Source organism: Lichenostomus cassidix, chromosome 2 (genome assembly GCF_008360975.1).
Source record: "Lichenostomus cassidix isolate B80296 chromosome 2, HeHo_3.0, whole genome shotgun sequence".
Lineage (NCBI taxonomy): Eukaryota > Metazoa > Chordata > Aves > Passeriformes > Meliphagidae > Lichenostomus > Lichenostomus cassidix.
Window position 1 is genome coordinate 2,722,758 of NC_139482.1, and position 24,254 is coordinate 2,747,011.

Below are 24,254 nucleotides of genomic sequence, written 5' to 3' on the forward strand. Positions count from 1 at the left end.
CCTGAAAGCTTCTGGAGATGTAAAAAAAGGCCCAAAATTCCCTTCCGATTAGGATGTTTTGAAGCCAGCATTAATATTCTCCATCCCCAAACTCCATCCTTCTTAGGAGCATCCCCTGGCTGCAGCTCTGCCACGACTCACTTTGAACCAGCTCAGCCTCATGCCTGAACCCTAACGAGGGAAGAGCTCTAATAGCAAAGCACTTATGTTTAATAATTGCCAGTCTGCACCAATCCAAGCAGCCCTGGGAACGAAGCCTGACCCTCTGGCAGCGAGCAGGTGAGGTTAAGAGGAGGAAGCAGATGGGAGATTTCCTTGCCTCTGCTATTTTCTGCCCCTTGTGCCGTGGGTGACATCAGCCCTCAGCTGGGTAATTTCGGGCTGGTTGGTTTGCTGAGTGAATTTAGGGACGTTTTTGTGTGCTGTGGGTTGCTCAAGGCTGCAGAGCTCGCATTAGTGCTGCTTTGCTGGCGCTTTATTGGGGCAGATCTTATCTCCAGCACTAAATGGTTTATATATAGGATTTCCAGGACGTGAAGGCCTATTCCTGTACAGGAATTTTAGAGACCCTGATGGACTTTCAATTAGCACAGTCACTTTTTCAGTCAACTGCAACGGTGGGTATTAACAGCTTTAAACTGCTCCATTAGTCACATTCGGTGGATTTCTCCCTCCCAGGGCAGTCCCTAACTGTCCATTTCACTGTTTGCATTGCTGGGAGCTGCAGATTTACACTTCTGTAAATCTGTTTGCCGTTTAAATTCCAGTGTTAGAACTGAATTGTGAGTATTTCCTAATTCAGAACCAAATTGGGATTATTTCCTGATGCACTTCACTAATGAGCTGGACAAGCAGGGTGGGTGATGTCATTTTGATAAACTCTCATGGCTTGGCTCCATTGATTTGCATCAGTTTAAAGTGGAGAAGAGGCCAAAGGAATTGAAAATGAGATTCCAACTCTGTTTGCTGAGCCACCACCCCTGTTATCCTGTTCTTTTCAGCAGGGGTGTTTCTACTCCTCTATGAGCTCCGCAGCTTTTTTCATCCTCATCTCTGTCATCTCATCAAGAGAAAAGGGAAAAAAAAAATCTATTTAAATACAATTCTTGTCTGGAGGGCAAAATATCAATACTCAGTGTCTCCTTTTTAGAGCTGAAATCTATTGGGTGTCTTTCAAAGATGTGTCTTTGAGGCTCCAGCCCGGATTCTGTGTTTAACAGATGTTTCAATTAATGCCTGGTGATGTGTGACATCTGAGCAGTGGCTGCAGGGCTCTCACAAATGTCACAGTCTGTCACAGAGCTCAGCCTGGGAGCTCCCTGGCAGGTGGGATTCTCCTGGCAGCTCAAGACATCCCGATTTTGGCATTTCTCTGAGGGTGTCTGAGTGAGCAGGAGGCTCTGAGCTCCTGTGGGGTCAGCAGGGATGGCAGGGTCAGTTCTCTGACCACTGAGGAGTAGGAAAATATCCTCTTGCCCCACATCACCCCTTTGCAGAGAGAGAAGCCCCTGCAGATGCTCTGTGGCAGAGGGGTTGGAGTGAGAGGAGCTTTAAGGTCCTTTTCAACCCAAACCATTGTAGGATTCTCTGATTCAGTGATGCTGTGAACACCAAAAATAAAGTCACCTCATTAGGCACCTTCCTGAACCCTCACAGATGCAGTGGTACTTCAGTCCTCAGGTAGACACCTCTATCGAGAAATCTGAAGCCTCAAACTGGTTCCTTGTGTTGTGTGAGGATGAAAAAGAGAGAAGGAGATTTGCTCCATGCTGAGCTTTTCCCTGCAGCCTGCTTTATTCCTTACCCAAAAGCAGGTTTTATTTCATCTCTCCCAAGTGGCAGCTCAGACTTTGAGGAACATATCCCCTGGCAAGGCAGGAAGAAAATGAAATAAAATTAAATGTACTGGTTGTGATGACCACCATCCCCCCCAAATAATAAAAAAAAAGAAAACCATAAAAACTCTACACATTTCTGCACATTTGCACCAAAAGGAAAAGCAGCCTCAAAGCTGAATCTCAGCATTTTTATGCACTCAGCTTGGAAATGGCCAGGATCCAGCTCCTGCTGGAGGTTACACCTCTGCCACCTTTATTTTGCCATAGCCACATCCACCTCTCCTTTTAGTGCATGTGGTGATTATTTTTACAGCTTTTTCCCCATCCATCTCTCAGGGGAGAGGGGAACTCATTCATCCCATTCATGGTATATAGAACACATGAGCTTTTTCTTTTTAACTTTTTTTTTAACTTTCAAGGCACTTTTCACAGCCCTCAGGAGTTTCCTGAGTGGAGATCAAACCTGTGCCTGGTTTAAAGTGGCTAAAGCCACTTCACCCTCCTCACCATCAGTGGCTGGCCTCAGTCCTGAGCTGTGCTTGGTATTTTTTGGCTGCTTTTTCCCCATGTAAATTGGGACAATTCAGCATGGACTGCAAGGAGATGTGGCTTTTTTCTTCCCTTTGCTGAGTCCTGCCCTGTGCTGGGAGCTCCATGGAGGGGTGATGGAGCTTTGGGATTCCTTCCCTGAGAGGTCACGGGGTTTTCCTGTTGTCCCAGAGTCATTCCAAAGCAAGAGGAAAGAGCCAACCCTGAGACAAGCCACTTGCTTCCTTCCACATCTGCATCCACCTCTTTGGTTATTTTTCATTTTCATCCCGGTTTTTAAGGATAATTAGACTTTTCCATCCTGTTTCCACAATAGAAACAGGTCGTCTTTTTGCTTGAAATCCTCAAAGGCAGAGCAAAACGCTGCTGCTGAGACATTTCCCAGCTTTCCAGGGCAAGGGAGGAGGCCAAGCAATACCTGAGGAATTTCTGACTGCAAGGCTGAGTGCATTTTTGGGGGGGATGTGACATTAAACACTGCTGCAGAACCATGTGGGTCTCAGCCATGCACTCAATTCCAGTTCTCCACTGATTCCTCTCAAGGAAATTTTCCACCCTTTCTGCCTTTCTCTACTCCGAGACTCTCCTTGCGGAGTTTCTTTTTTTGCACAGTTCCTCTGTGAATTTATTTTTTTCCACCTGCTGGAGGTGATGCTTTGTTGGTTGGGGCACAGGAATTCTTGTTCAAACAGTTTCCTTTGCAGCAGCATCTTCAGCAAAATTAAACTTTGTTCTTCCTTCCCCCTCTCTCTCCTCCCTTTCCTGGGAATTCACGGTGTATCAAAGGCTTATCTCCAGGCTGTTTGTGTACGATGCAGATGAGGAAAGGTTTTTACCAAGAGAAATAACAGCTTTTATTGGAACAACCGAAATACGTATTTTTTTAAAATATATTTATGCATATAAAAATATGATTGCAGTTATAGCAATACTTCTTGAGGGATAAAAGGAAAAAAAAAGACCTGAGTGGCCATTGCTCTGGATTTAGCCCGAAAATGTTTGGGACAACATGAAGTCAGAGAGTGCTGGTTGTGGAGTGTCCTGCTGCAAACCCATCGCTCCCATCCTTCCATGCCACAGACCTATAGTGTGTCTCCACCAGCTGAGCTCCCAAATTAACATTCCTGGCTCTTCTGGGCCTTAAACCCCTCCAGCTCCGTGGAGATGTTGATTTTTATGACATTCCACAGTTTCCTCCCCGTCTGCTCCCTCTGTGCTGCCGCAGAGGTGATAACTCTTCCCATCCCCACAAAGGGCTGATGGTCCTACCAGCTCCTCCCTGCCTCGGTGATTTAGTCTCTCTGCAGGTGCTAATTGCTCGTTTTTTCCTTTTTATTTCTGTAATTAACAAACTTGACAAAACTCCCGAGCGGTTTTTTCAGACCTATGAAATTCGGAGCTGGACGTTTCCTCCCTGTGCCTCAGAGGTAAAGAGCTTTAAAGGCTTTTTTTCTACCTCTAGCTGTACTAATAAAAAAAATACTATATCTCATACACCAGCAGTCAATCATGGCTCTTAGAGCACTTAATAAAACCCTGGTTTGAGATACTGCTTTTAGAGATCCATTCATCTTGGTCCCTGCTCCTTTTGGATATGGTTCACTGGTGACTGCCAGTGGCTGAAGGTACTCTGGAGGTGTGTGATCTACACTAGTATTAAATTTAAACTCTGTGAGGAGGAGAATCCTGATGCTGAGGTGTGTGTTTGTGATTTCCACCTCTGCTGCTGTTTTCATTTGGATCTTACAAACTTGGGGATATAAGGCAGGAATAACTTTTCTGTCTCCTCGAGACGTCTGCCAGCACAGGGCTCCTGTTGTAACCATACAGTTATTTACCTCCCAGTTCTTAAAATTCACTTTTCTGCTGTGCTGGTTTAACTGGGAAGTTGTCCCCAGAGCCAGACATCTCTGGTGGTTAAACTGTGTTAGCCAAGCCCTGATGGTTTTGTAGACAGAAAAGGAAATGAAGATTGGAGCTCACTGCCTTGGGTCTATTTGACCTGAGCCTTACAAATGTCTTAAGGGACCAAAAAAATATCTGAAAATATTTTTAAACCCAGCTTTAAAGCTGAAGCTTTGGTTGCCTGTGCAAATTTGTTTGCTGTGTGTTGTTGTTACACGGAGATAAAACACAGACAGGATTTATTGAGGGAACATCTTCCAAAACCACTAAGTTCAGTTGTGGAAGAAAGGGCTGAGGAAAGGTTGTGTTTTTCTGAAGGGAAGAGCCCTCATGCACTCAACAGCAGTGTCCCTGCTCTTTGGAAAGAGAGGTGGGAAGGGAAAAGAATCCATGGGACTTCTGCAAGCTGAGGTGGAGAGCTCAGAGTCTAGCCAGGACCTGTGATTCCAGCCTGGGATTGCCTGGGGATGTGGGGAGGATGGGGATGAGGGAGAGGATGGAGGTTGAGATGAAGGGCAGGTGGGGACCATGGGCATGAGTTGGGTTGGGAACCACAGCCTTGGGGAGATCCAGTGTGGGATGATGACAAATCTGAGCTGAATCCCTGTGTGGGATGAGCCCTGGCTCTGCTGACCCCACCTGGATCACCTCTGCCCAGAACATTCCCTGTGCTGGGAATGCTGAGCAGCCCAATGCCCTTCTCTCTCCTACACTGCCTTTTTCCAGTGTGGATTTTTTTCCCTCTACATGATGCTCTAATCGAGTATCCCCCTCCTGCTCCTCTCTGCTGCAGATCTGACAGGATTTGTTATTGCAAATGAAGCCATCATCATCATCATCCTCATCAAACAGCAACTGTGTCTTTAATTCTTGCTTTCTTCCCCACTATGGGACTGATGAAGAGTCAAGGCCCCTTTCCAGAAGGGGAGTTAAAATGCTTGGCGAGTTGATGCCCCTCTCCTCTGCAATGATTTCTTCTGTGCCAGTTCACCACTCAAACTTCCTGGGCTGTCAGCTCTGAAAACAAGTATTAAGTATATATTGCAGCCCTGGGAGGAGAGCCCAACCAGTCAGAGAGCAATGGACCTAAAAATAAATGCTGATTTCCCTTGCAGAGTAGCCTGGGGAAAAGTACAGGCAAGGAACAGAATCCACTGGGGCAACCAGCAGGAGAAGGAGATGAACCAATGAATTCAGCTCCAGCTGGAGAGTTCAGGATAAAGCTGGGAAGCTCAGCTCACTTCCAGACTCTGAAGATGAACTTTCTGCTGGGGGTGGTCTTGTGGCTCAGTGCCGAAAACCCAGACTGGAAATGGGATTTACTTTTGGCTTATTTCTTTTCACTTTTGTCTGCCTACAGCCTAAAGATGTCGTAGCTGGTGTTTGGCTAGATTAGCATTGCTAATTGATGTCACGGGGATGATGTGACTACCCCCTACACACGTGGACTTGTGGTAACATTTGGGAATGGAAACATCTTCTTTTTCTTAGTGGAAGGAACAATTGCTTCACTGAAAGTGTTGTCAAGCTTTGGAACAGGAAGCTCAAGGAAGTGGTGGAATCACCTTCCGTGAATGTGATTCCAACAATGTGTAAATGTGTGGTGCATGGGCACAGTGGTGGTGGTGGATGTGGCAGTGCTGGGTTCATGATTGGATTCGATGATCTCAGAGGTCTTTTCCAAGTTTAAGGATTCTAGGATTTAAAGTAAGGGGCTAGGACTGGTGCTGGAGTGTTTGTTCCCTCAGTGGGGTTGGATTTGGCTGGGTGTGGGAAGGTTTACAGCAGCGAGGGAGTGAGATGTGATCCTGTTCCCAGTGCTGTGCTCACCCTCCTGCTCTCCTGTCAGGAAAAATAGAGCAAGGCAGAACCACCTTCAGCAGGAACAAGGCATTAGTACAGTTGTGGATCTCCCTGGCAGGGCAGGAATGCTCAGTCAGGTTTGGAGCCATATCTGGGTTTGATTTACAGCCAGGTGAGAGTTGGAGATGGGAACAGATCATCCTGGAAAGAGAAACATTTCTTCTGGTTTAGAAATTAAAATCCAGTATAAAATCCAGTGGGGTTTGTTGAGAGATGGGCAGGATCTCTCTAAGGTTTTGTGGAGTCATCATAGAGTCATGGAAAGGATTGGATTGGGATTGGATTGGATTGGATTGGATTGGATTGATTGGATTGCAAGGGACCTTAAAATCATCCAGTCCCACCCCTGCCATGGCAGGGACAGCTTCCATTGTCCCAGGTTGCTCCAAACCCTGTCCAACCTGACCTTGGACACTTCCAGAGATCCAGCTTCTCTGGACACCCTGTGCTGTATTTCACCATTCTCACCGGGCAGAATTTCTTTGTAACATCTAATAAATATCTCCTCTTAGTTTAGAACCATTCCCTTGTCCTATCACTACCTGCCTGTGTGAAAAATTGCTCTCCCTCTTTTTTTGTAAACCTCCTTACATCCTGTCAGACTGCAGTGGGGTTTCCCTGGAGTCCAGTCCCTCCAGAGCTGTGGATTTGCCAGATCTCTAGTGGAAAGGTCCCACTGATGATGCTTTTTTTTGTCAATCTTCCCCTTGGTCCCTTTATTTTGGGATTTGTGTGAGTGTGTACAGAAATGTTGGGGATCTGTTTGAGTGGCAGAAGCTCGAAGGCAACTGGACAGATTTGCTCTACTGCCCTCTCCCAACATCACCCCTTGTTTTGAGGGATCCATCCACGGTGGTCTCAGGCCTTCCTGTGCCAGCCAAGTGTCCTGGGGATCATGGCCACGGAGGGAAAGGAGTGTTTTTATAGGGAGCAGAGCCAGGGAAAAGTTTCCATCAGGATGGTGCTGGCCATGTGCTCAGTGCTCAGACAAGTGTTTCACCCAGCAGATGTGGTCTGTTCCTTGTAAAAAAAAATCAGGAGGCAGAGGAGGATTAATATTTTTGATTGTCCTCATACGAGCAATAGGGAGTCACACCAAGATCCTTCACACTGTGCTGAAATAAAAGCAGCAAAATTAAAAATTGTGCTTCTCACCAGAAAAGATGCAGTTGGCCATCTCCAGCCCCACGTGCACAGGAACATGAGCTGCTTACAAGGGCTGAGAGGAAAAGAAACTTAAAATTGGATTTGTACCTCGACAGTGAGGTCTGCATGGGGAAACCAGTAAACTTCTGCAGAGCTCACAGGTCAGTGAGCTGACCTCTGAGAGTGGGGCATGTGGTCACTGGGAAATGAGATTTAATTCACCTGCAGGCCAAGATATAAAGATTGGTGACAGTTTTCTTCACACTAGACCTTGGTGCCTGTTTGCCTTCCAAATGCATTTTCCTGAAAAAAAAAACCAAAACAAACTCTAACCTTTTATTTGAGGAATAGTCTCAGGAAGGTGGGTTATTTTGATTATAAAGTTGTGAGGGGATTTATCCTTGGGTGTTTTCATTCTTGGTTGGTAGGGAAGAAAAATCAGAGTAGCTTTTCCCCTTTTTCTAGCAACCAAGAAATAGGAATTGTTCAGAAGCCTTGAGTTATTTTTGTTAACAGAAGGGTGAATGAAGAAAAAAAACATTTCTGGGAAGGAGGGAAATACCACTTTCCTGATTCACAGGCTGTCAGTGTGGCACACTCAGAGAAGGGATCATGACCTCTGCCATGATCAGATAGTGGAAGAGTTTCACTTTTGGAAGTTGCTCTATCACAACTCTCAGTTTCAATCATATCCAGCCTTTTCCCTTCACCAGTGGCAGATTTAATCGGAGAAAAAAATTTTCAGGCTTAGAAGGTTAATATTGAACTAAGTCTGGAGTTTAAAGGTGTTCAAAAATCTAAGACAGCTTGGCCACTGAGATCAGGTGTCTCCTGGGGGGTTTATCAGTGGGTTTTGTTTCCCTGCAGAATGGTGGCATTTCAGTGAAGCAGCACTTTTGGGTGTCAGGAGGGAGAGGGCAGGAGGAGTGCAAAGGAAAAGCTGTGGTTTTTTCATTATGCAGGAGACACATCGAGATTAATGTGTGTGTTCTTGGGTTTGACCAGGAGATAATTATTTCAGCCTAAATCAGCACCTTGTGGCTGCAGTCTTTTCACTGGAGCTAAAAATCAGGTAACTTTCTGCCTGGGAATGTTGTGCTCCCCATCTGGCAAAGCAGTAGGGCTCTGGCAGCAATTTTGGGATGATGCTTGGGAAGAAAAGGCTCCTGAACTCTTGGAGGGGGGTGAATCTGCCAGGAATGGGTTCAGCCTTTGGCCTGAGGGCCCTTCCAGGACAGTGGGAAACAATTCAGCTGTCTGCAAAGATAGATAACAACACAGCCAAGGAGATGGAATTAAATGTATGGAGAGTCTTTGCAAGGAAATTCCCAGCACTCAGCAAATTGAACTCCAGCAGGTTCAGGGAAGGAGCTTTTATCTCTACCTTTATAGAGACTCTGTGTGTCCTACATGACTTTCTCTGAGCCATAAATGGGGTGAGGAGAGCTCATGTGGGGCATTCTGCCAAGGGGTACACAGGAGGGTGTTTGGGGCACAGCCTGGCTTGGGGAATGGGGAATAGGAAATGGGAATGGGGAATGAATGGGTAATTGGGAATGAATGGGGAGTGGGGAATGGGGAATGAGGAATGGGAATGGGGAATGGGGAATTGGGAATGGGGAAAGGGGAATGGGGAATGAGGAATGGGGAATGAGGAATGGGAAATGGGGAATGGGAATGGGGAATGGGATGCCAGAGTTTGCCATGTTCCCTTTGTAACCAGCTAAGTGCTCTCACTCTGATAAGCAAAGTATGATTTTAATTAAAAAGCCATTCCAGCTGGATTTAATTTTTATGCCATTGAAGAAGCAAATTGCTTTGTGTATAAGGAGAAAAAAAAGTGTGATTGTCTTCTTGTTCCAAGGAGTTTAAATCCACAGTGGCTTGGATCCCAGGTCAGGGATAATTTCCCTACTTCCCAGAAGAAATGTGATTTTTTTTTTCCCTCCCATCTTTTTTAAGCCATCCCTGCTTTGAGTCCACGTGTTAAGGAGTTTTTTGTGCTATCCCAGGGGATGCTGCACTCCGGGAGCCAACCTTGACTTTGCTGCTTTTAAATGAGGGCTTTTCAGAGAAGATCTGCACATTTTGCTGTACTCTGGTGCTGAGGAAAGCACTTCCCTCTATTTCCTATCCTGCATTTAATATTCTGGAGCAAAGCCTGGAGCTGGTGCTGGGCTAAACCTAGGGGATACCTGGCTATGTGTGGTAGAAAATATGTGTACAGCTAGGAGAAAATAAAGATGTTATTTTACTTTTTCTGTTGTTCAGTCTTACCCAGTCCAGCTTTAGCTGTGGCATGAGATTCTGCTGTCAAATACCTCCAATTACAATTGTCTGATACCAACTTGTGTCACTGAGGAGGTGAATGACACAAATCATTTCATACAAAAAAGAGCAGAAACACAGCAAGGTGATAGCTATAAACTTTATCCAGAACTCTCAAACCTTTGCAGAATTTTTATTAAAAAAAAAAAAAAGATTCACTTTTCTTTTGTTTGTTCACTCTCAAGAATATTTCCAGGCTGTATAATGACGATTGTGGTCTGGAGTGTGGCTGTAAATCAGTGGGGCAGGATCACTGAGTCTGATTTTCCTCCAGCTCTGTGCAAGGCTCAGTCCTGGCCGTGCAGCTGGATGGCTGTGCTGGGAGCAGTGCAGGGATGGCTCCGTGCCCAGGCTGGGAAAGCTGGGAATGAGAGCTATTCCTTCCCTGCCTGCAGCCCTGTGAGCATGGAGAGCACATCCATTAGCAGTGACAGTAAGCACAGCTATAATTACAGCAATAACAGCTTTACATTAGCACACACGCCTCGGCAAAACTACTAATGATTTTAGGCTTTTGATTTTAGGCTTTGTTGCTTCTTCTCTTTCCTCACTCTCTGCCTTCTGTGTGATCCCCTGGAGCCCAAGCCCGGGAATTTGGGGATGAAATTAGGATTTCCACATCTGGAGAAGCCATTTCCACACTTGGAGAAGCCACTTTCTCCCAGAAATACTCCCAGCCTGATAAAGCTGTGAGGGATGCACAGCCAGATCCTGGTGCCAGTTTGGCTGTGATTTAAAGTGCCATAAATTCTCATCTGCAAGGAATGGCCCTCAAGTGCAGGGCTGGGAATGGGATGTTCTGGGCAGGAAGCAACCCCTAGAGGCAGGAAAACCCAGTTAAGGGAAGTTTATGGCAGGAGCCAGATGATGGTGAACACCATGTTCACTGCAGTGGGCAAAGCACAGGCTGTGCAACAGAAAATCCTCATTTTCCACTTGTCTTGCTGGTGGGTTGTGGAGCTGGGAGGAGTTTCTGAGGGAGTCCAGACCTCAAACACGATTTTCCTGTTGGCAATAGCCTGAACTGCCTTGCCTGGAAGATACTCCCTTGCTGGGGCAACCTCTGCCATGGCAGTGTGAGCTTGTGCCACTGAGAGGCATTTTCAGCTCTGACCATGGAGTTTTTGGGAATTTTAATTAATTTAATTTCTTTTACTGACCTTTGGATTCAAGACCCCAGCAGCTGCTGAATCCAGGGAAGGCTTTCACTTCATTTTCCATTGGGTTTGTGTTCTTTTCCTCTGTGTTTTTACATTTCCAAGGAAAAGAGGTCGATATATCTTTGGCCTGAGCCCATTGCATTTCTTTGGTGGACTATTGGGAAGATATGGATGAAATTTACGATGTGGGATCTGTTCCCTGTGTGTGTCCATCCCTAAAAGCTTTGGCTGCCCTAAAGGAAGGAAACTGGGAATTCCCAAAGCCTGCTGTGATCCCAGCAGGAAAGGGAGCTGGAAACATCCATCCCTCAGCAAGTGCTGCTCCACTTGTGTCCCAAAATTCCCATTTTTTGAGGTTTTTTTTGGTCTTAATTAAGGAAAAACATCAATATATCCTTGTGAGTCCCTCAGTTCCAGATCCGTGGAGGATCCTCAGGGAAAAGGCTGAACTCTTCACAGAAGAGCAAAACAACTGGGCTGTGAAATCCCAGCACTGAAGACGCTTTTTAGGTCCCTGTGCCCAGGTTAAGAGCCAGATGAGTCTGATAAACCACATGCAGTGCAATCCTCTTTTTTATGATGGGCACCTAAGATAGGAACTGGGTTAAAGTGGGATCCCACAGTGCAGGGATTGCACAATCCATTCGGTTTTGTAACATCCAAAGAGCTCCTAAAGGGCAGATGCAGAGCTCACTGTGTCCCCAGCCCCAGGCTGGCCTTGTGGGGTCCAGCAAGCCCAGAACTGAAGACATGAGTATTCTTGCTTTGAAGACCAGAAGACAGCAAAAAAAGGAAAAAAAAAAAAAAAGAGTCAGAATGATGTCTCTTCCCTGGAATTGCAGGACAGTTTCTTCATTCACAATGGATTTCTTTCTCCCATACATGGAACAGAGAGAGATGTTATGTAGGTGACAGGGAGACTCCAGACATCTCTAATTTTTGGTAAGATCTGGGTTCAGATCCTCCTTTTATCCTGTGAAAACATCCCCAGGGTGGCACTGGATTGCAGATTAAGATGTCAAACTCTGCTTTTATGGCCACTGGAGTTTTGAGGTTGGATTATCTGCCCCCAGGTAGGACCTTGTTCCAGTTCAGGAAGATGAGAGCTGCAGCTCCCTCAGACACCTTTGCTTGTACCATGGGCTCTCCCAGCTCTCCAGAATTTCATTTGGGACTGAGCAGCAAACTTCAGACAAAGGAATTCTGCCTTGGGGTGCTCTATCTGTGTCTATTCCTGCATGAACAGGGACCAGTTTGATGTCACTGCTGTGCACTGCAGAAATACCAACAGCTCCTGGTCACTTTCAGCAACCCCCAAACCCAGCAAAACCAGCAGCAAAAATCACAACATTATTCTGGAAAAAATGGTGAATTTTTTGTTTATTTATCAGATGAATTACAGACGTTTGGTATCTTTCTTCTCTGTGCCACCAAGGTGACTTCTCTCTTGCCTGCAATCACAGAATCATGGAATGAATTCAGTGGGAAGGAATCTTAAATTTCATCTCATTCCAACACCCCTGCCATGGGCAGGGGCACCTTCCACCAGACCAGGGTGGACTAACCACAGAGAAAAGGAAAATACTGCAAGTTTCCTGCTGAAACCTTGGGAATTGATAGTGCATGTGGCTCCAGCAGTATCAATATGAATTTTCTTTGTCTATTCTTGCTTCATGACATGGATAGTTAGACCTTGATCAGGTTTTTTCTAACCCAGAAATGTTAATCAAACAGAAATACCCCAAAGTGAGGATTTCTGTGCAGCATTTCCTCCTCCTGGAGTTAAGAACACTATTGAAACTCCATTATTTTAATGTGATTTTCCCAAACAAGAGCAAGTGGGCTTTCAGGAGGAGAATCCAAGGGAAATGTAACATCTCAGTGCCTTGGCCAGAGCCTGACATCAAAACCCTAGGAAGCCCGTGCACTTGGAGCTATATTAAGATTAGAGTAATCCCTGATGGGAAGGATAGATTATTTTATTTGGTAAATTGTTGAAAGCAGCTAATTTTCACCGGTTAACTTGTGGGCGGTCCGGCCCCAGTAGCTGCTGTCTGTCAGGAGGGATCCAGAGGCGGTGCTGAGCTCTGACACCTTCCCCCTCTCTCAAAAAGTTCTGGAAGGTTCTGTTACTGATCAATTCTCGTTTGTTATCCCCTCCTCCGATGAGTGGAGCTCCTCCTCGGAGGAGGATCCGGAGGCGGTGCTGAGCTCTGAGACCTTCCCCTTCTTCCAGAAAGTTCTGCCAAGTTCTGTTACTGATTTGTTCTCGTTCGTTACGCCCTCCCCTTGAAAAGTTTTATTTGTTCTCCGGTCTGTATATCTTCCCTCAAATTGCATTTTATTGGATAGGGGCTGATTCTCCGCCCTGTTTTCGCGTCCCTTAAAACCCCCTGTAACGGCCGAGCTCTCGGGGTTCTCGCCCTGGTTTTTAGCTGCTAAGGATCCCCGTGTCGCTCCCCTTAATAAAGGCGAGCTTCAGGGAGACTCCGCTCCCGCACCCTCTCATCTCCCTGTCCCTTTCCCACCGCGCTGCGCCTGCCGCCGGTCCGGGGCTGGTGTCCCCTCGCCGGGACAGAGCCATGGTGGCAGAGGCGACAGCCGAGCGGCGCCGGGACAGAGCCATGGTGGCAGAGGCGACAGCCGAGCGGCGCCGGGACAGGCTGCCAGCCGCTGCGCCTTGTGCCGCGGAGCGAGCGCCCGAGGCTGCGGGCAGGGCGGACCGCCCGGGCGGACGAACCTCGACAGCTACCTCCGGTAAGTACAGTCCAAAGGCTTGTTTTCTCTTAAAATGAAACTTGTGCTCCGTTGAACTCTTATTTTTTGGGAGCTGGGATGGGCAGCCTAACGCATTTCCCCCCAGCGCTTGGTATTATTTTAGATAATCTGGAGTGGGTGATGGGATTTCCATAGGTTTTCAGTTCCTATGCCGTTTTTCCTTGCCCTGTAGATGGAATTTTCTGATAGCAAAGGGCTATTTGGGCACGTTCAACACCTGCTAAGTTGCCGGAACATGTGCCCAGTGGCCACTGAGATAACCTGAGGGCATCCAGAAGGATGCAGAGCTCCTCTACTTCCTTTTGTGCTTCCTTTTCACACCCTCCTTTGGTTTTTATTGGCCTCTTAAAATTCTTGACGTAGTGTCGCGGGACGGATGTTCTCAGTGCCGCGGAGAAAAAGTGAGTGTTTTCTTCTTGCTCTTCCTCTCTGCTCAGTTTATGCAGCAAATACTTGAGTTTGCCTTTTCCCAGCAGCACAGACTGCGAGTTCATGCGGAATTATTTACCTTTTTTAATCCCCAAATTCTCTGCCATATAATTTCTTTCCCAAAATCCAGGCTGCCATGCTGGACGTCTGTGTTGGGTTTGTTCTTTTCCGAGTCCAGGTTTTGCATTTGGCTGCTTTCAAACAGCTCTTCTCAGCCAGCTTTTGCAAATTCTCTTAGGTGCAAGTTATCCGGTTCTGCTAATTTTAAATGTTTGTCTCTCCTGGATGCTGTTTTACTTTTGTCTTTGTTACTAATGAGCTGGAAAAAGCTTCTCCATCATCACCAGAGCCATGCGTGTTGCCCTGCTGCTTTCCAAATAAAGATCAAAATTATTACATGTTGAACTTTCCTCTACTGGAGTGTACAGTGTTGTAAAATTTTGTTTGCTCTAATGCTTTTTTTTTTGGGAAAAAAAAAATTAAATCCAGACCCAAAAAGGAAACCACACTCAAAACTAATCAAATAAAAAAAATAAAAAAGGAAAATATTAACTGCTTATTAATCCCTTATTTTTAGCAGGTGCAGAGTTTTCCTGATGTCTTCAGGTTCTCACATAAGGGTTCTAAACTTCATGATATTTCGTTTGTATTTCTTCATCTATATTTGTCCTAGTTTAGTAAACACTGGGTTGTTGGTTCACTTATTTATTTTCACTTCCGAGTCTCTCCTTTTAATTCATGGTTGAAGTTTTTACTCCAAGTTAATAATTTCCATTGGGAAGCCTTGAGGACCTGAGAGGGGAACCTCATTCATTTCATGGGGGGATGGTTTTAATGTTATTGTGAACAATTTAAGTGCTGTTTCATTACCGGTTTTAGAGTTGGTACAATTGATAAAACCAGAGGAGATCAAGAAACGTGCTGTATATTAAACTTGGCTTTCTATCAGTAGAATACAGGCAAAGGGGGATCTCCTGTTTGGTATCACTGTTCGTGGAGATAGCTCTGTGTTTATAGAACATATTCCTCTTCGTGGGGTGTGGATGGCAATCCTAAGAACTTGGCTGGGTTTTGTCAGTTAATGTTTTTAGAAAATTCTTGGGCTATGTTTGTTGTGTGTCCGTGCTTGAAATGTTCCTGAGGTGAATGCCTTCTGTGGCAAATCTCAGATTGCCAGGGGTGTGCAGTGTGGCTGAGAAAACTGTTCAAGATAACACTCTGGAGGGAAGAGGGACTGGATTTTTTAATTGTAATTATTTTTACTCTTTATTGATGCACCTTGATTGCTTTAGGATGTGTATTGTGGTTATTTCTTCCAAGGCATTTTGCAAATAGAAATTTTGGTGGCATCTCAACTTATTGCAGAAGGGCTTTTAAGGGAGTTTCTAATCTGGTTGTACAGTTTCACCTCTACATATATAGAATCATTGAAAAGTTTAGATTATCCTTCTTGGAAGGGTAAACCTGGCTGGACTCACTGTGAGTCACCCCTTGTGGGCTCAGCAGGTGTCATTTCCAGTTGTGTCCTGAATTAAAATCCTAACAGGACATTGTTGCTGGCTGGGGATTGCAGGCAAAGGTCTTACAGTGGTTGCTGTTCAAGTTGTTGAAAACTCAGAGGCAGGTCAGGGTGGAAACAGCATTTTCCAGAGCATTTTTTGTAGTAAAACTATGTTTGCAATGTGTCCCTCAGACAGATTCTGTGACTGGGGACAGTTTTGATGTTGGTGGTGACTGATAGGAGGTTGTAGTGGTGTGAGGTGTGAGGGTTGGTATCTCCCCACCAATAAAATATGATAGGATGAGAGGAAATGGCCTCAAGTTGCACCAGGGAGGTTTGGATTGGATATTGGGAAAATTTTCTTCACGGAAATGTTTGTCAAGGCTGCCCAGGGCAGTGGTGGAGTCACCATCCCTGGAGGGATTTAACAGATGTGTGGATGTGGCACTTGGAGACATGGTTTAGTGGTCGATTTGGTCATGCTGAGTTAATGGTTGGACTTGATGATCTCAGAGGTCTTTTCCAACCTAAATGATCCTGTTATTGTGTGATGTCAAGGTCTGTTTTGTGAACTTTGTGGTCTTTTTTTTGTCCTCTCATTTGTACAAACACTCAGAAAAAAGTGAAGCTGCAGTAGACAGAGAATTCTTCAGCAGAAGAATTCCCCTGATTTCCTCCATTCCTTCAGTATGTAAACTTCGTGGTGTTTGAAGACAGTAAAATCTTTATGTATAATGAGGGAATTCCCAGGAATTCTTAGGGAAACTGGGTAGTCCTCAGTGAGGTTCAGCCATGTGCGTGTGAGCTGTATGAATGAAGAGGAACTAAAATGAGGAAACGTTGGGTTTTTTTTAAAGAATCCTTTTTTTTTTTTTATCATTTGGTGATTTTGCAGAGCAAGGCTGCATTTTTACCCTTCTAGTTCAACATGAATATATATCCAAAAGCTATTGGAATATATTGTGTCACTTCAGGAGTTGGAGAGGGTGAATGGGATGCCCTTTTCTGGTGGCTTCCCTGCTTCTCCTCAGGGATTATGTTATTCCTTGCAGTTAATTTTTCCTGTTCAGCTGTGACTCTGCAACACAAAGTTCAGCTGGTGCACTGGTATTTTATTTTGCTGAAAGGTCATTATATTACTGAAACTCAGATAAAAGACCTGGAAAAGTTACCTTGCATTTCTGCTCCTGACAGAACTTTTTATCCTCCTCAACTTCATGCACTTCTCCACCTAAAAAATCAGAATTTCTCAGATGTTTTTTTGCCTGTTTTAATGGATATTCCACAGAGGTTGGGCTGAACTCATGGACAGCTTCTTTTACATTTGGCTGCTAACTATTTTAGGCTTCAAGTAAGATAAACAATAAACTGGAGCCAAACTTCGGTTTTGGTCAAGGGAAAAGAAGCAAATAATCCCTGGCAGACTTCAAAATGGAGCGTGTGTATCTGTTTTGGGGTAAAAACACTTCACAAGATGGAGTCTGGGCGGGGCCAAAAGAGTGATAAGTCTGAAAACTGCTGTGGAAGAAAAAAAAACTGAAAGATCTGGGGATATTTATTCTAGAAACACTGAAGGGACAAATCACAACTTGTTTTTAAGTATTTGCTAAAACTACTGCAAATAAAAAATGGAAGAAAAATAATCTCCATAACCAGTCTGGGTAGAACCACAAATTTGTTATGGTAGAGGTACAAATTTTAGCCTCAAGTTGCAGACACAGAAATTCAGAGTTTCAAAGCATAGACCAAATCTTTTTGATGGTCAGCAGAGAGAAGGGCAGGAATGGGTTAGGATCTCTAAGGATCCTGTGGAGTCTCTGCCACTGGGGACACTGGCAAAGGATGGGACAAAAAGGTTATAGAAACCATTAATGACACTTTTTACTTATTAAACAGGGATAAAATAGTCAGGCCCTTACGGAATCTACTGATTTTTGTTGGGTTTTTTCTCATTGTTAAAAGAAAAATCCCAAGAATTGCACCTTCTCCCTTTACTCTTGGCAAATTCATAATTTTCATGCCGAATCAGGTTGGCTGAGGTTGGAAAGCACCTCTGGAGCTCACCTGTTGGACTCTGTGAAATTTAGTTTTACCATCTGCAGAGCTCCAACCTTCAGTTTCTTCCTCGGACCTGCAGTTCAAACAGACCTGGGTGATTTGTTAGAGACACTCCTGAAAGGTTTTTCTGGCCAGTCCTTCCAGGCAGTGTTAAACTATCCTCAAGCAATGTCTGCTTCTAATCCTCATTTGTCTCATTAGAGAATTCAGTCACTGGAATTTGTAAAACATTTTTTTTCCCCACATTAAATAGATGTGCTTGGGAGGAAATCTTACAATGTAGGCACTTGCTGGTTGTGACTGATTACGCATTTGCTTTCTTTCTCTCTAATTTAGCTGGGATTTTTTTTTAATTTGCTTTTTTATTATTATTTTTTGTCCTAGCCACTTTTCCAGACCTTTAACCATTCCTAACAATGCCATTCTCAATGGCAGGGTGTACATTATGCCAGCTACCTGGAAATGAGGTGCAGTTCTGCCTATTTCCATTTCACTGAAAATCTCTTTGACTTAATTTTGTCTTAAAATTTACCCTGCAAACAGGCTGCCAATGCCAATCTCACGGTTTTTATTTGTGAAGGTGAAAAGTGGTGCACCTGCCTGTGTACATGAACATTTGCTGTGTAACAGGAGCTGATGTGGCTCTTCTTTGACCTCAAGGTTCTACACAACGTTGTTGTCAGGAGGTGCTTGAAGGGCAGTCACAAATAATGTGGTTTTTATCACTACAGGGGCTGTGAAACAAAACAGATCACCCAGAAAGGTTGTGCAAGCTCCATGCTTGGAGGTTTTTTGGGTCGAGAAATCTGTGTAATATTGAGTAATACTGGTGTGAGTCCAGCTTCAAGTTGCAGGCTGGACCAGCTCTCCTGAGATCCCTTCCAGCCAACTTTTCTGAAATTCAGTGATTAGTCAGCAGCAGGTACTGCCTGTGCTGTGGTCACCACGATGCCTCTACTGCATCCTTTCCCTGGGTGTAATTGGGGTCATCCCTTAGCCAGATTCACTGCTGGACAGCTTGTTCAAACAAAAATGAGAAGGGATAAGTCACACCTGTGAGGCTTTGCTGTTAGGTTGGATGTACTTCAGTAGCTTTCAAGAGGGGAGAATTGGTTCATCAGGCCATGGCTGTGTTTGTGGAGGGACAATGGCAGTGTCACCAGGACAACAGTGAGCATTTTCTAGCCTCAGCCTCTTGTGTTCAGCTGCCAGAGCACCTGGCTGTCTCAGAGTTGTTTTATCACAAACAGAAATGATTGCTCGAGACCTCTGTGAGTGTCAGGAGTTTCCTAGGCTGTATCAGCAAAGATGAGCGCTGGTTTTAAAGATCTTGGGCAGGGCTGTGTTTTTTTTGGTTTTTTTTTTTTTTAAGGATGCACAGGGGAGCTGAGTGTCACCCCACATGAGAAGGGCACTTGGGATCTGAAATCCTGATGGATTTTCAGGGACATCTGAGATCCTCTTCCTCTGTTACCCCATGTTAGAGGCAGGGTTTGAAAGGCACACAAGAAGAAGCATAAATAGGTAGTAGGGCTGATTTCTTCCCAGCAATTTTCCTTTCCTCCCCTCTCTGACCCTTCTGGAGGCAAATGCTGTGCAAGGAGATGTTCCCTGTGCTCCTCACTGATGTTCTTGCTGCTCAGCATGCTGCTGCCTGTCTCTCAACTAATTGATTTTACACACTTGAAGGAGTTTTGGAGAGTCAGCAAAATCTTTTGCCTTAGTTTCGTGCTTTCTTCCCCAGAACCAAAGCTGAGTTTAGTTGCTATCTTTTTTTCTCTTTTTTTTCTTAATTTTCTTTTTTTTTTTTTCCCTCCTCCTTCTCTTTCCAGTCAGGAAATTATAGCCATGCTGCAGGACTGCAGTTTTTAGGGAGCTGTCAAGTGTAATTGCTGCCTTGATTTGATGTGACCAAGCATCCAGGCATGCTGGGGTAGAGCCAGGAAAGATCCAACTCCTGATGGAAAGTTGCCAGGCAGGTAGGGGCTGCTAAAACGTGGAGGAGGTGGCTGGAAAGGGCTGATTGAAGGCACCATCAGCAACCTTTAAATTCTCCCTCTCTGACCTTTTTAAGGCTGTTTGCCCAGTCTTTAATTGCAGGCAGCTCTGGATTGGCCATTTTCAGGCACAAGTGCACACAAGGGATTAAAAAAGCTCATCCAGTTCTAGTCATTCCATAACTTCCACTATCACAGGTTGCTCCAAGGTCCATCCAGCCTGGCCTTGGACACTTCCAGGCACTTCCCCAGGGATGGGGAATCCCCAGTTTCTCTGGGAAATCTCCTTTAGTTTCCTTCCAGTTGTGGTATCAATCCTTGCATCCGTTGTCATGGAAGTCATTCCTTTTGGCACAGAATTAGACTATTTACCAAGCTTAGGAAGATTTAGATCCACTGGTCTTCATCTCTCCCTCCATGAAAAACCCCAAACCAAACAATTACCTTAGAAAAAAACCCTATAGGTTACATTGCCATAATTTACTCTCAACAAACCACATTTTTTGTTTTATCCCCACCTCCTTTTGCTGTCACTTTCCATCACTCTTTCCTTCAAGTGGTGTTCAAAAGTCTTGAGTTCTTTTGTGCTAAGATAAACTTGCTGAGAGCTGTCTGGATCCTTTTCCCCCCCTCCTTCCTACATATAAAAAAGCTTTACTTTTGTTGATTTTCAGCCAGATGGTGCCACTCCCACCCTCCCATCTGAGCACGTTTTTCCCGTCTGAGTGGCTTCCACCTCCCAGTTTCCATACCCCTGTGTGCCTTCACACCCAGCCCCGCTGTTGTTCTCAGTTATTCAAGCTAAATCGTTTTCATGTGTAACTATTCCAGTTTGCATTAGTAAAATTATATTTGCACCTCCAATTCTTTGGAGAAGCTAGTGAACAGAAGCTAGGGTGGGGCTACATGTGAGTTCTCCTTTTTTTTGAGGGGCTATATTTAGCTCTCTCTTGAATTTCAGCTCTTTGCATAGCAATCTCACTTGGTTTCTTTTCCTGTTGTTCTCTTTTTTATTCCTGTTGCTCAAAGGCATTTTCTGCTCAGCTGAGTTGATCCTGACAGCCAGGGTGAGACTTCTGGCAATGCTCAGAGGTTTTCTGCTCCTCCTGCTGCTCTAAACGTTGTTTTCTTCCCAGATCCATCAGCTCCTCTTCCCAGGTGTCCTGATCACTGCTGCCCATCTCAGGTTTTACCTTCCTAATTGCCCAATCTGTCGTTTTCCTCATATCCAAAAGTGAGAGTCCTCACTTCTTTTGTTCCCAAGGAACAAGGGGCCAACTCCTTTCTTTCCCACTCTTTTTCCCCCACAAATTCTCCCTTTTTCTGTTGTCTCTTTGCTTGCAGGCCAGGATATTTTGAGGAGAGCATTTAAATATTTCGTATCTCTGACAGATATGGACATCAGAGTACACTGACACATGGAAAGGTCCTTTAAAGTCATACAAATGCTGGCAACAGAGAGTGTGAAGTATTTAGAGGGGTTTGTTACTACTTTGTCTATTTTTTCTAGAATGAAGGAGTTTTTTGAGTTTTTGGATAACATAGACCAATGTGACAGTTTTGTTGTTTTGTGGGGGTTTTGTGGGTTAGGGTTTTCTTAAGTTCTTTTGGGGTTGGGTTTTTTTGTTTGTCTTTTTGTTTGTGGGGTGTTTTTTGTTGATTTTATGGTTTTGTTGGGTTTTTTTTGTTTTTTTTTATCTTGGGCTTTCTGCCTTGGTTTTGCCATCTATAAAAAGACATTAGAGATATTACCTATGAAAAAAATTCTGAGATCTACAGCCAGTGGCATCACCTGAGAGAGGTGTGGTGACAGTGCACCACAGAGATTTGATTTTGCCATCAGAACATTCAGTTTCTGTGTCATTTATGCTCTTTTTATATTTTGCCTTTAAACAAACAAAGCAGAATTATCTTCCCTCTAATCTCTCCCCCCATCTGTGTTGTTAGCAGGTAAGGAATGACAAAAGGAAATGCCCAGGGGAATAAAGCAGAATTAATTCTCTGCCTGAACATCTGGTTCACCACAAGCTGTTGCACAGTCTGAGGATGCTGGAAGTTGGTTCAGGGTTGGATGGGAAGCAAAGCTCTCACCCAGCAGCCAAGCTGGGGTGCTGAATCCCTGCAGGAAGCAAGAGGTTTGATCTTTGCTTCCTTAAAGCCATTGGAAGGCACTTTCCTGGTCAGGCCTCAGCACAGCCCATCCGTGGCAATGTCCAAGCTCAGGTTGGATGAGGCTTGAAGCCACCTGGGATGGTGGAAGGTGTCCCTGCCTGTGGCAGGGGATGGAACAAGGTGATCCTTAAGGTCCCTTCCAACCCAAACCATTCCATCACTGTTTAAAACACAGCAGTTGCTGGCAGGTTGTTTTGGCCTGGAATGTGGCTATTTCTACCATCTGACACTTCCCTGGCGCCATCTGTTCCACTTGGGGTGCTCAGGAGTGTGGATAGCTGGGCTGCAGCCCTGTCCCAGCATCCCTGCTGGCTGGGCTCTCTTCTGAGCACGGATGAGATGAGGAGGAGGTTGGAGCTGTCAGAAGAATCAGACGTGGCCTCAGCTCCTGGGCAGACGTCAGGGCTCTGCTCAGGTGGAAGTGGTGCCTGCATGCCTGCTTTGGACAGCGTGGGTGAATGTGTCATGTCCTATTTGGTACATTTGCCTGTGTTTGAGGCTCTTAGGCTCATGATACAACCTGTTCAACCTGTGGCTTTGGCTCCCTTTTCAGCCACGAGGAGTGGAACCAAGTTTTGAATTATTTCTGTGTCTTCATACTGACCCTTCACATAGAACTGTGCAGGGGGAATGCTGATTGTTTTGACTCTTGCTGGAATGCTGATAGTTTTTTTACTGAGTTCAGGAATGTTTACTCCCCCAGGACAATTAAATTCCACCTAAAATCTGTAGGCAGGCTGCTAAGTCCTGATGAGGATGTCCCTCTTCATCAGCTGCTCAGATATAAGATGTCCTCCATGTGCACTGGCCTTTGGGCACAGGAGGGTTATCAAACATGTCTTAAATGAAAGCTGGCAAATTTAAATGTAGTTAGAAGTTTTCCTTTAGGAGAAACCTGGAAAAACAGTGTTCTGTTCCTCTGAATCAGGGATCTGTCCATGTGTCCATGCTGTGCTGGCCTAGGTCAGGAGCTCTTCACTTGCTCTGGGGTGGTTTTCCCCCATTTTTGTGAATCCTTTTTCTCCATGGCAGCAATGTTCCTTGTGCTTTTCCTAACCTTGCTCTGCTCCACACATTTCAGCATGACTTGTGCTTTTGTTTCTCTCCCTCCTCAGTCAGAGGAGCAAAAGTGGCCTTGTCCTGATCTTTTTCAGAGAAGCTCTTGTGCTTGGAGTGGCTCCAAACCACTGGGGCACTCTTGACTCCCTCATTAGTAAGAACAATGATTTTTTTCCTTTGTTCTGAGCTAGGGAGCTCATCCCAGCATGCCCTTGTTCCTGGAAGACACACCTGGATGCTTCAGACCATCTGTGAAGAACCATTCACTAGAGGGCTCTGATAAAAATGCTTTATAAACCCATGAGCAATGTACTCATCCAGTGCCTTGACTGAACCACTTCTGCTCCATTTGAAAGAGGGAGCATTCATCTTTTCTTGGTGCCTGAATGAGCCAAACTCATCTTGTGCCATCACCTTTGCATTTTTTATACTCCCCTTTGTAGGGAAGCAGCCCTTTGAGAGTGAATTCTTTGAAATGAGACTTGTTTATTGATTGTTCCAGGAACATACCTGGATTTTCATGGAAAGCTCTGAATAGTGACACAAAGAAGCCTTGTTAGGGTCTGCTGCTTACAGCAGAAGTGACATGTGAATAGTAATTTCATCCTGGAATTTCTCTTAGGTTGGTTTGATAAAAGATGTGGAAGGTATTGATAGGTTAAAACCTTATCCCAAACTGTGTTCTAGAATGGTGCTGTGGTCACTGCTGGATAATATAGACCATAGGAGGGATTATTTTATACATTCCTTTTTTCTTGTTTTCTCTGTTTTTGTATTCCTTTATCTCTTCCTCTTCAGATTGTGATATTGACACTAAATCTTCCAACATCCCAGGTTGCTCCAAACCTCAACCAACCTGGCCTTGAACACTTCCAGGGATCCAGGGACATCCACAAATTCCTGTGCCAGGGCCCCACCACTGAATAATTCCTTCTTAATATCCAATCTAAACCCATACTCTTTCAGTTTAGAGCTATTCTGTAACATTTCCCTCTGCTGTCCTTCCCTGAGTGCATGAAAAAAACCCACAAAAAGCAGTGAGAAGCTGTGGACAGGAATTGCCTCCTCTCCAAACAGCCCCAGAACTCCAGGTGAAGTTGGTGCTAATTCCAGCTCTGAGGGTTTCCAGCAGGACTGCTGGGCAAGCCTGGGGTCTGTCACTGCAGCCCTTCCTTTCCTGATGGTCTGGGAGCACTGGGCTCACACGAGATTTCTGGGCACTCTTAGGGCTTTCAGTTCCCCTAAAAGCTAAAAGGAGCTGCCCACGCTGGTAACCAAGAGTGTTGTTCCTTAAACCAAACCACTGCAGCTTTTCTGAGAACTAGAGAACACCCAGTTTGCTTGCTCCAGCTCCCTGGGTATGAATAATGTCCAACATCCAGCCTTGCAGGAGCCTGGGGGGTCCTGTTTTCTGGAGGTTTTGTGTGTATAATATGTGTACACAAATCCCAGGCAGTGAGATTTGTCCAGG

General features: G+C 45.0%; 1 protein-coding gene and 1 long non-coding RNA gene across 2 annotated transcripts in view; both read left to right on the forward strand.

Moving 5' to 3' along the window:
* The window catches only part of LOC146440717 (vasoactive intestinal polypeptide receptor), a 103,702-nt gene that overhangs the window by 5,552 nt on the left and 73,896 nt on the right, over positions 1-24,254 (forward strand). The window lies entirely within an intron of this gene.
* Positions 13,424-15,338, forward strand: LOC146440718 (uncharacterized). The gene is made up of 3 exons (XR_014849648.1): positions 13,424-13,546; positions 13,740-13,968; positions 14,127-15,338. It is a non-coding gene; the product is annotated as an uncharacterized LOC146440718 (long non-coding RNA).